The sequence below is a fragment of the Rhynchophorus ferrugineus genome, unplaced genomic scaffold (genome assembly GCF_030347505.1).
Source record: "Rhynchophorus ferrugineus isolate W39M unplaced genomic scaffold, kcgeb_rfMv2 rfM7, whole genome shotgun sequence".
Classification (NCBI taxonomy): Eukaryota; Metazoa; Arthropoda; class Insecta; order Coleoptera; family Curculionidae; genus Rhynchophorus; species Rhynchophorus ferrugineus.
The window spans coordinates 3,543,028-3,555,430 of record NW_027472586.1 but is presented as its reverse complement, the minus strand read 5'-3'; the positions used below and the strand labels follow the sequence as shown (position 1 = coordinate 3,555,430).

At 31.1% G+C, this 12,403-nt stretch overlaps 1 protein-coding gene across 6 annotated transcripts in view; it reads left to right on the top strand.

The window, feature by feature from the left end:
- stan (Protocadherin-like wing polarity protein stan) overlaps nucleotides 1-12,403 on the top strand; it is a 116,474-nt gene that overhangs the window by 2,045 nt on the left and 102,026 nt on the right. The gene's annotated exons all lie outside the window — the stretch shown is intronic.

Genomic DNA, 12,403 nt, shown 5'->3' with positions numbered 1-12,403 from the left:
ATACTACAGCTTGTTTAAACAAAGTAAATGCTTTATTTATTATTGAATGGAAATATTTTTTAACAAAAATCCAGAGAGTAATCGAAATATTACACCTATTATTGCCATAAAAACAGTCAAAAGTATTTTACTATTTATCATTCACAATTTTAATTTTTTTTATTTAATTTTTAATTTTAATTTTTAAATTAAAAAGTAGTAAAATCGATACAAAAATAGCGACTGAAACAGTAGATAGTAAAAAGTAGTCAATTTCTGAACAGTCGATAGCCGATTTCAGTAGATGTATTGGCAAAATGCATTGGCTGTACATATATTAATCATATGTCTTTATTACTTCATTGGATCCAGTCATTTCTTTAATAAAATGTGTTATTTTTTAATTATGTTATAATATATATATATATATATATATATATATATATATATATATATATATATATATATATATATATATATCACTACATAGTATAAAACAAAGTCGCCTTTTCTGTCCCTATATCCCTATGTGCGCTTAAATGTTTAAAACTACGCAACGGATTTTGATGCGGTTTTTTTCAGTAGATAGAGTGATTCAAGAGGAAGGTTTATATGTATAATACATACATAATATACTAAGGCAACATTGCTAATTTTAGAGGTTTCTAACGTGATGTCGTAAATTAACCTATTTTTTTAGGCTTATTTAGAAATTAGCAAAAACGCTGCCTAACCCTACGAGTTAGATCAAATTAATGTACTACAGTATTGTACACCATAAAAAGGTCTACAAAAAAGTCCGCGATGGTATATGTTTATCTTTTAGGGATAACCCATATTAACCATTTTTATTGTTTACTTTTTACGTGAGAAAATGGCTTATTTACGAAGCTATTTTAAGCAATACGGCATTAATCCTTATCGAATTAAGTACCTTAAATACAGTGTGCAATTAATATAGATCAATATGGTTCCTTACAGCATGTAAATTAAACAAATATTTTCGGAGATATTACAGATTTAAAATTTGCGTTTAAAAATGTGTAATGTAATAAAAATTGTATGAATTTAGATATTCCAAAGATAGCAGGAAATCTTCATAGTAAGTATAGGGGAAGAGGAATTGTTTTACTCCAAATTTAATGCGTGCAGGCCAAGGGCAGTAATGAATGAACCAAAAATACTGGATCGATTTTAATCATGTTTTCATTGAGTGACATAGGCATATATATTTTATGCCCGTGCAAAGTCGGAGCGGGCCGCTATGTTTTTATATACAACGTTCATATTTTTTCTGTAGTGTATTTAATTTAGTATCAGCATGGCACCCGTGCGAAGCCGGGGCGGGTCGCTAGTATATATATATATATATATATATATATATATATATATATATATATATATATATATATATACTACACATTAAAAACAGCACATCTGGTTATATTCATCCGAAAGGGCAGCCATCCCAAGCTACAGCTCGGAAAACCACAGAACGGATCCTTCTAATCGACATCTCCGCCAGATCTGATCCAATTATTCCATATTTTATCAAATAAACATAATCAGTGGAAGTGGTGGAGGGTCCGTCACCCGCAGAGATATCACGGGAAAACACGGAATTCCGAAAATTTAAAGAACAAGTTCCGCGGGAAGGACGCCTCGCGTCGAAGGCATCCCGGATTTCCCGGTCGGGGTTCAATATGGATCTAAATTAAATGTCGGGCGAGGAATGATAATCTTAATGATTTTTTTGCCCGGGAAAATTGAATTTCGATCTCGCTCGGTCACGTTTTGTGCGTTGAAATATTTTTTTATCGGATAAGGATCGCTTGGTATACGAAGTTAGTGCGAAAAGTGATGTACGGATGCTTACGGAACAGGAAAATTTAAAAATATATAATTCCAATAAATTAAGTTTAAATGATCTAAATCACATCGGGTACTTTTTTAAGCAAATCCATGTTGAAGCCTCAGCGACAGGCTTCACTTTATTCGTCGAAATGAAAACAAAACATATTTTCGGTATTAACAATGCAATAATATTTACAAGTAATTACATTTGCTAGAACTGTTACATTTTTATATTTAAATTAGAATAAAAAAGCAGCTTACAGTCATCGAATCATGTGTAAAGCTTATGGCAAACATGTCTGTACTGGTCTCGAAGTTTTAAATGAGGATGTCAATATCGAAGTAATACAACTTTTGGATAACACCAGAACAGGACACAGACACTCAAAAGGATCAAACCATTTGATCTTATGTAGTGATAAACATGATTAGATTGAATTATAGGTTAGTCGGTAACAACTAGTAACTATGTAATAAATAAAATTTTGAATATTCATCAGGTTAAGGGTAACTGATATGGGGCTTCTATAGTAAAGTAAATACTAGAACAAGAAAACGTCAATCTATAGATTTTGTTAACTAGAATAACTTTCAGAAATGGCAAAAGAAAGGAAAGAAAAATCCAAAACTAACGAACCATTTAATCGTGATTTTACACGGCATTCGAATCCAATGCAATATTTATTTTGTTTAGTAAATGTTGTTCCCTACGGTTCGTTTTATTTTTTTTTTCTTGTTTAACTTTCTATGGCGGTGATTCAATAGAAAAAATATTTAGTAGTTTTTTAAAATGATATTCAAATGATATATGACGAGGAATAATCTTATTAATTATCGCCATATGTTCAATACGACAATTTAGATTTCAAAGAGTTTTGCAACAGACGTAAAAAAACTACAAGAAGCAATCAATAAGATTGCAGAAACAATAGAAACCAAAACCAACAAAACTCTTAATAATTTTTATTTAAATATATTTCCTCTTGCATTTTATCACACCACTAATATACTCTAAATGTCCCTCGTGTGAATTAACACACACACAAACAAATGAGCCTGTTAAAGTTGTCCAGTTGTCAGACGTATGCAAACTATCGTGGCTGTATAACCTGTAGTTTTTCGATGTACTATAATGTTAAAATACATTATGTTTGTTAACATTTTTGTTCAATTATTTTATTTAGATTAGAATTTTGTTGTATGTCAAAGCCCAATTGAACTAAAACTCAGAGTTGGTCCGGCAACATCGTGATGTTTTGACGTCACAAATTTCGATGACGCATATACAAATAAACTTTGAATAGACTATATTACTTATCATTTTCCAAACATGTATAATACTGTGTGCAAAAGTATCAATATTTAAACCCTTTCCTTACAAATTCTTATCAAATACACATGCTTATACATCATATTTTTTAATAACCATTAGAAACCTAATGATATTAATATTGATATATACAAATTTAATATGCCCTACCAATGTTACACTTCACTAGTTACATTTACGTCGTGTGAACTTTAAAAATTACGTATAATGGACGATTGAAACAATCAGCGTAATTCAATGAAAGAAGATGTATCTAGAGCGAGATGAAAAACGTCTTAATAACGTGCAGAAGGTCACGGTATGGGCTGCCGTTTAGATATATAGTTCCTAATACGGCCTTCCTTGACCATCGGAGCGCTGAACTACCGCAGGACATGGGTGAATAGACGTATCTCTCTCGGGCTGGATGCTCGGTTTTTAGTCTATGATTTATAATACCGGTTCTCGGAACTACAGCACATCCTGGGATCAGTTATTATCTGAGATTATCGTCAGGAATAGCCCCTTCAAAAGTATATTAACCACAACGAAACAACAGCAAAGAAAAAAATGAATTCTCCGCTCGTAATTTTATGGAACATTTTCTCAGTTGCTTTATTATATAATTTAACGATCGAATATTCGAACTTGAAGAATGTGTGTTTAAGAAGGGATTGAAAAGAAATTGTAACTGAAAAAAAAAACACATTTATTTAGTAAATAGTAGGTTGCTTTTTAGTGTGAGTTTTAGTTTAGTTTTTAGTTTTAGTACAATGGGTACTTCAAATGACGCACATATTTGCATTAGATTTGTCTTGACGTAGGATATTGCCGTCCTGTCAAAAAAAAAGAATCTTTATAAGCCGTCGTCATAAAAAATGCTCTCCATTTCGTCAAATATCTCCTTCAAAAGCTCAGTTTGTACTATTGTAATAGCCATAGTGATTAAATTAATCTGACACAACTGTAATTGTACATATACTACTAATTATTCATCAAATTCGAATGATTAAAGAAGACATGTGTTGCCAGCTTTTCCACTCCAGTGGTATAAGAATGATTATATTATCATAAAATGGCATCGACAAAATATCTACTAATCTCTCGGATAAATATACAACTCGCCAAAATATATGCATATTTGGGGTGAAATAAATGAAAATCTATGTTAAATTACCCTAGAATTTATATGATTTAAGTAGTGTTGGGAACTACCGACTGAAATAGACTATCGACTATTTAGTAATTGTCTACTTTTTACTATCGACTGTTTCAGTTGCTATTTTAGGTTCGACTGATTTTACTACTTTTTACCAGTGACTGTTTCAGTCCATTGTTTTCAGTCGCTATTTTCGATCCGACTGATTGTGTTACTATTTACTATCGACTGTTTCAGTCGTGTACTTTTAGTTACTATTTCTGGTTCTACTAGTTTCATTCGACTGATTTTTAACAAGAATGTATCCAATTTATGCTTACATAGATTTATATGTAATATATATAGTTTTATGATTTACTTGGTAGTTTGCTTGTAAATAATAATATATTGTATATTAATATAGCAGCATTTTGGGACAATATTTTTCAAGAATGTTAATGTAATAGGGTAAAAAGATTAAAATTGTGAATGATAAATAGTAAAATACTTTTGACTGTTTTTATGGCAATAATACATAATATTTCGATTAATTTTTCAATTTTTGGTAAAAAATATTTCCGTTCAATAATAAATAAAACATTTACATCACTTCATTCAGATCATTTTTAATATGGTCATGGATTTTTTTTATGATTTAGGCGTATGTTTAATTATTATATAATATTTATGGTTATTGTACATCTTTAGTTTTTAGGTTTTGTTCTATTGTATTGTCTATATTTATTTTAGTATATTATTTAAAAATAGCAATTAATACCTTAAAATACGATAAAAAGATTTGTAGGGGTATTATTCCATTTCTTTTTACAGATCCACAGAACATTCAAATATAAAAGTAATTCTACTTCGTTTAAAATGAAATTATAAATTGCATGTTAATAGTATTAATTTTTTAAAAGTTAGTACCCGAAGGAATTTGTCCATCTCCGTGTCGCTTTTGAAAATACAAGCAGATATAAAATTAACTGGCCCAAGCAATTATACATTTCGTTACATGTTCGAACTTGTGAAACAGCATTCTATCTTTTTTTAAATAGAATAAATTGAGAAGGAAAATATTGTCTGACTGTAAAACGAATTTACAACTTTCGACGGGCACATATTGATGACGTGCGTCAGTACTGTTTTGAATAGACTATATTTTTGCTACTACTCTTGATGGACAAACTCCATTAATGAATCCACTACCTCCAGATTTTGGTTGACGTTTTGTATACTTACAAGCCTAAAACGAACAGGTGGTTAATTGCAACAAAACGTGTATAAAAGTTATAATTACCTTTAGTATTACTCCTAGTTCAATATTGCCGTATTCAGCTATTACAGCGAATTATTATCTCGACCTTCTCAATAATGAACTTGTTGTTATGAATAGCATATCGCTACCATACTCCAAAATGAATGATGGACCCATATACACTGACAAAAAGGTTCGGTCTTGGTTTGCATAGCATCAGAAAATCATCAAACATCCTGACCGACCCAAGCGCCAGACCTCAACATAATTGAACCGTTTTGAGGGATCTTAGAGCATAGAGTGATGGGTGGATCTCTATCTCCAAGATTATTGAAGCAGTTAACGGATGCTTTGGTACAAGAATGGGACAATATTCTTCGAAGTATTACATTTGTTTTTAAGTAATCTGTCCACCAACACCTTATTAATAAATAAAGATTGTGTAAATGTCAGATGTTTATATTATTCTGCCTATCCTGCGTATATACGATTTTGTCAAATAACAACAGTAAGTTCAGCTTAGTAATTTTACTCAAAATATAAAACTAACATGAAAAATCCATCTATTCAATATCTATCAGCGCAATATCGACCTTAATAATGTCGCACTGAAAGCTGCAATATATCGTCACGGCACGTTATATAGCAGGAATTCGTACGTAGCGTAATCAAATTCCCTAAATACTAGGAAAATGGCATAGGTTCAACGCTTAGCCAGCATTTTATTCCGCAAATAACAAACAATTACTAACGACTATTCGAAAACATTGAAATATTGGAATGAACTGTCGCGTAATTCTATACGCGCTTGAATTTAGCTAGTACCTGGATTTAAAATCTTTGAACTATTAACGGTTAATGTCGACGTAACAAGAGATCGTCACAGTAAAGTTAGAGGGATTCGGCTGACGACAGGTTAAATAAAACTAATCCAGACTACGTAGGTCTTCTATATACCATATGAAAAAAATCACTACAAAAGTAACTGTATATAGAATATATTCGAATATACATTATAGAGAGAAAACACTAGTGTTGGGAACTATCTACTGAAATCGACTATCGACCGTTTAGTAACTGACTACTTTTTACTATCGACTGTTCCAATCCCTATTTTCAGTACGACTGATTTTGTTACTATTTACTATCGACTGTTTGAGTCGTGATTTTTAACGTTCTGGCCCTGTCGTCGTAGCCGTGACCTTGACAAAAATGTACCCAATTTATGCTTACATATATTTATATATAATATATACAGTCTTATGATTTTTTTTAGTTTGCTTGTAAATAACAATATATTGTATATGTTATTAATATAGCAGCATTTTGAACGATGTAAGATTGTTAATGTAATAGGGTAAAAAGATTAAAATTGTGAATGATAAATAGTAAAATACATTTGACTGTTTTTATGGCAAATAATAAGTAATATTTTGATTACTCTCTAGATTTTTATTAAAAAATATATATACATTTAAAAATGACTTAGAATATATTTAATGAAACACGAAGTATGAAACCCATTCAAAAATATTATTTTACAACTATAAAATCACTGTTTCCAAGGAATAGTCGAAATAGTCAAAATAAATTTGGAAAAACAAACAATAAATCCGTTTACTTTTTAACCGTAAATTTTTTATTACGCAGGCTAATGTTAGTTTCTAAACGCAACCCTAAACATAAGTGAGCAAAAGGAATCGAGGACGACATCAAAGTAACTACTATAATAGAAAAATATTGCTCAGATCAGACAGACAGATGCTTCCATTTGTTCAAATTGAAGCCTCAGCTTATTCACAAATATATGGATATTAGTTGATGGATCTCAAAAAAAAAACGCTCTTTACCTATATCGGAACAATCCATCGACATCCTTTTTACCAAAATGAAACCAAACAAAAAACGGCAGACATAAAGCATTTACAGCAGTTATTGCGATCATTTTGAATTATGTCATCAATAAAGTTTTTTTTCTTCTATGATCAGTTATATGTTTAATTTTTATTTAGTTTTGTTTAAGTTCTATTGTATTGTCTATATTTATTATAGTATATTCTTTGTGACAAACATTTGTGAGGTATTATTCCATTCCATAGAAAAATTCCATTCCTTTTTACAGATCCACAGAACATTCAAATATAAAAGTAATTCTACTTCGCTTAAAATTAATTTATAAATTGCATGTTAATAATATTCAGCAATTATTTTTTTCCTTTTCTTTTTTGAAGTTAGTACGTGAAGGAATATGTGCATCTCCGTCGGAAACCACCGTTGGAAAATCTAAACACCTATAAAATTAACTGGTCCTAGTAATTATCTCCGTCCTTTCCTCTCTCACAATTTCTACAGGAAAGGGTTCGGACATCTTCGTCCGACATCACGAATTGAACAAACAGTCGAATCTTGCATTTGACATTTTGCGTGAGACTGTTTTGCGATTATCGACTGTTTCGACTGTTTTCAGTCAATTTCAGTTCCCAACGTTATAAAAAACCTAATAGCGACAGAAAAATTACTATAGGCCAATATAAATATGAATTTCATACTACTACTGAACAGGAAATCAGAAAATTGAGTCGAGCGAAACCAAGTATTTCACTTTAGTTGTGTTTAGTTATGTAGAAAAATATAGAAAGCAATAAATTATCCATTGTAAATAATAATAAAAACAAAATATTACTAATTTTATTGAAAAATACCGTCAATAAATAAGCAGAATCCCGCAAATGTAGCACGCAATCTCTTTGAAAGGAAATAATTTACATCTGCTTGATTTATAGCAACACAATGCTGAATAGGTGAGCCATCTAAATCGTATCATGGCATGCCTAGATGTAATAACACAGAGTGAAATATGAAAAGATAACAATACAATATCTGTACATTATAACTTTGGAATTGTTATTCTTTTTTATTTATAGATTTACATTTATTTTTCTCATTTACTTTCATACTAAAACAGTGCAGCTGATATAAACAAGAGTCTAATTCTCTAAGGATTTTCATTTGCAACGTTGCTAGTTCTCGCAAATTATACGTACAAATTAACCTATGTATAGTCTATTTAAAGTTTTTTTAGTAATGCATCATGGATATTTGTGACGTCGAAATATTGCAATGTTGCCGAATTAACTCCGAGTTTTAGTTCAGTTTGGCTTTGACATACAAAATATTATGAAATATAATTTATTTTAACATTATAGTACATCTAATACATATATTATCGAAGGACTTAAAAGTACAATTAAGACACAGCTATAATAGTTTGTAGGTTAGATTTGTTTTATTTACATTTAACTCTTTTCCACACCATCCATCAGGTAGAGTTTCTAGGCACGTTTTTTTTTGTACTGGTATCCCCCTGGATGCCTAATCCACCTAATTAACAATTATATATCTGTGAAACGTATTTTACTTTCATTCGAGAGCATATTTACTTTTTTCGTTTAGTTCTTGCTGCCTTCAATGGTGTGTTTACTTGTCAAGTCATCTTGATATTACTGTATATTTTATTTCTTCTACTATCTGTGTACACCATTCTTCATAAAATTAATCACTGAATTCTGTCTAATGCATTTACCATATCTACAAAACAGTTTGTATTCACTCTCTCCACGTACATTGTAACTATTACAATAAAAAACCAAAATTATAGTTCTTGTAAATTATTCGTACACTTGAAGAGTATAATATACATTGTCGAATTCATGGAAAATATTTTGAAAAACAATAATATCGTTTCTATAGTTAATGTTTATACCTGACTATAGTTTTGGGACACTTGATACTTAATTTAGTTTGTGTGTCCTAACAATAAAAGGGCAGAATTGTTTGAGAACCAATATGTTCGACGATATAAGTATTGGTTATATCCCTATCTTTCTTATGCCTCGTATAGAACAGTCTGGAGAGGGTTTATGTGTATAATTTTCCATCTAAAAAGTAATTTCAAAGTTTTTATCAATATTAATGCAGAAAAAACTAAAGTTTATCTATTTTATTGTTACAGTAATGTTTCAATGTATATGTATTCAGTTATAGTAATTCTGTTGTGTTGTATTGAATATAAAGTACAAATTATTCCTTACATTTCCATTTTGGAGGCTGCCATGGGAAATTAACATAAAAACTTGATTAATTGTGTTGTACTTGTTGCTAGCTCATTAATATACTAATGTTTATTATATCAAATTCAACTAGCCGTTGATAAATACATAATTCATGCACTATGTAATGTGTGTGATTGTTAATTGCTGTGGTTGTTGATCCACTTAACTGCTTTCATCGTTTCATATTACATCAAAGTAGTAACAAAAGCATTTTAAAGAAATTGAAAAGAAAAATGCTGGAGAAACACTGAACTGATTGTAACTTTCTTGAAAGAGTATATGATGAATACCCTCATAATATATATTGATTGAGATAGAGGGGACCGTTTTGTAATAAGTAAGAATCCTCAGTATCCATTTGTAACGCCTATTTCAACTAGTCGTATCTTCTTTCTTTAATTAAATCAGTTTTTAAGTATAAGAATTGTTTTATTTTTAACCGACTTCGAAAAAGGCGGAGGTTCTATGTTCGGCTGTATATTTTTTTAATGTATGTTCGCCGATTTCTCCGTCAATCATGGACCAATTTTCAAATTTCTTCTTTTATTCGAAAGAGTGCAGTTCCGAGGTGGTCCCATTGGAATCAAATTAGGATCTTTTGGAGGAAGGGGGGAAAACAAGGGAAAACCTCAAACTATAAATGCACGTACAATGTTTTCACATATTTTTTATCTAAAATAATCAGATATTTGTGTATAATATTATTGCTTAATTTATGTGACGAAAAATCGTAAGTAGATAGATAAAAAGGGTTTGGGTAGGTATTAAGCTAAATAGTGTGTATATAGTAGAATATGAAATACGTGTAGTCGATAGGTTAAATGAGTTTTTTGTTTATTTTTATTTATTTATTACAATTATTATATGCATATTTTATTTTAAAACGATTTTTTTGTATTAAAATTGTAAGTTTGATTGTTTACGTTTGTTTGATTTGATTTTTTATTTCGGTATAAGACATAAGTCGATTTTTTTAAATATTTTATTTTCTTTAATACCCTTTCACAAAATATAGCTTATATACAACTGTGTGTATGTGCTTCACTATAAGGAATCTGCCTTTCCTCAACTCAAGTGATTAGAACGGTTATTTAATAGGGATATGAGTATGATGTTCCTCAGCTGGTGTAGTGAGTAGAGTATACAGTGTAGAGTTCCTCAAACTTCGATAAAATAAAATAATATTTTTTAAAATTAAGTAAAACAAAATATTCTATTAACTACATTGTCTTAATAAATTGTTGCTAACATAGATAATACAACAAATAAAATGTATAATTATTAGAGAGCGAGCTATTTTCCACCACTAATTGTGTTGTAATAAAACTGGCTATAAGTGTAACGGACATGGACTGCAACTAATGTATCGATCGACGTTTTTATTCTCACAAAGAGTTAATAGGTTTACTTATTCGAGAATAGTAATTATGACTTTAATATGCTCCGGCATTGCTAGCACAGTTCACACTGAATTGGTTTATTAGCATAGATCAATTCGATAGGATTGGCGGGAAACAGCCACCGTTTCGCTGCATTAGCGCTTTCTGGGGATAATTGAAGGCATTATTAGACGTGCAAATTAATTTTGCAGCGCCTTATTATTGTGTCTTAATCATAATTCATTAGGTACATGACTTAGTTTTTAACAGATTTTTTTAGAGTTTACCAGGTGGGTTTGTAATTACTTTCCGGTTTTTACAACATATTTCACTAGCCATCAGTAACAGGTCAATTGAAAAGTCCCCGATCTACCATGGTAAAACACATTTTTTTTGGCCAAATTAGTTATACTATATAATTATACTATATATAATTATATTATTATACTGATTATAGCGACCCTCCAACTTTGCGCTAACATTTTTGTAATACGAAGAACCAACAAAGTAAAAACTTGGCTTGATGCCGAGTTTCTCGACACTGTCGCAAGAAAATCAACCATCAAGCATTGGTATACTAAGTTTAGACGTGGTGAAATGAGTACCTAAGACGGTGAACGCAGTGGACGCCGGAAAGAGGTTGTTACCCACGAAAACATTTAAAAAATCCATAAAATGATTTTGAATGACTGTAAATTGAAATTGAATGAAATAGCAGACACTCTAAAGATATCAACTAAACGTGTACATCATATCATTCACGAATTTGGGTATGAGAAAGCTCTGTGCAAAGTGGGTGCCGCGCGATCTCACTTCTGACCAAAAACAATGACGAGAGGACCATCAACAGCGACTACTACATATCGTTATTGGACTGTTTGAAGGATAAAAACGCCGAAAAGCGGCCGCATTTGAAGAAAAGTAGTACTGCTTAACCAAGACAAAGCACCGTGTCGAAAATCCATGAATTTGGTTACGAGTTGCTTCCTCATCCTCCGTATTCTCCAAATCTGGCCCCAGCGACTATTTCCTGTTCTTAGATCTCAAAAGAGTGCTCGCTGGGAAGAAATTTTGGTCTAATGAAGAGGTGATCGCCGAATCTGAGGCCTATCTTGAAACAAAGGACAAATCGTACTACAAAAATGGTATCGAAAAGTTGGACAGTCGCCATAATTAGTATATCATCCTGGAAGCGGCAGCGAGCGGCAATTCATTTATATACAAACAGAATATTATTACACTTGAAAGATTGCGCCTCTCTACATATTCATACGTACACAACTTTATACAAAGCAGGAATGAAACAATTTTAACGCTACTTGGCCTAATTACTCACCACTTCCAGCACCTACACATACCCAACGACCCTCGTCG